Below are 483 nucleotides of genomic sequence, written 5' to 3' on the forward strand. Positions count from 1 at the left end.
TACAGAAAAACAAGAGCAAAGGTAGATGCTATGTGTATCACGAGCTATGACTCTTAGCCAAAGTTTGTGTGCTTGTTAAGGATAGTGCAGATCAGACGCAGACAAACAAAACGGAAGGTAGTGATTTGTGTGCTGGAAGCCTTTACACTCAGCAACAAGCTAGGTACCTATGAGCAGAGGCCAACTAGTTTTACAGCAGTGGAAGAACTGACTGAGGTGAGCACTACCTTGATTTGTGTGGATGTTAACAGCGCAGCAGGAAATCTATGCCAAAGATGTTCGGCTGAAACTGGTAGATGGAGGTGAACTAATTGCACATTGGGAGCATTCAGATCTGAAAAGTGAGGAACAGGTAATGAAACTTACCAGTTAGTGAGGGTTATGTAGGCATAGAGAAAATAACTGTGCCATGAGATACAGGTTTTACAAATGTAGATATATCAATAATTTTGTAATAAGTTCAAAATATCTGATAAGAAAGGA

Source organism: Macrobrachium nipponense, chromosome 8 (assembly GCF_015104395.2).
Source record: "Macrobrachium nipponense isolate FS-2020 chromosome 8, ASM1510439v2, whole genome shotgun sequence".
In the NCBI taxonomy this organism is placed as follows: Eukaryota; Metazoa; Arthropoda; class Malacostraca; order Decapoda; family Palaemonidae; genus Macrobrachium; species Macrobrachium nipponense.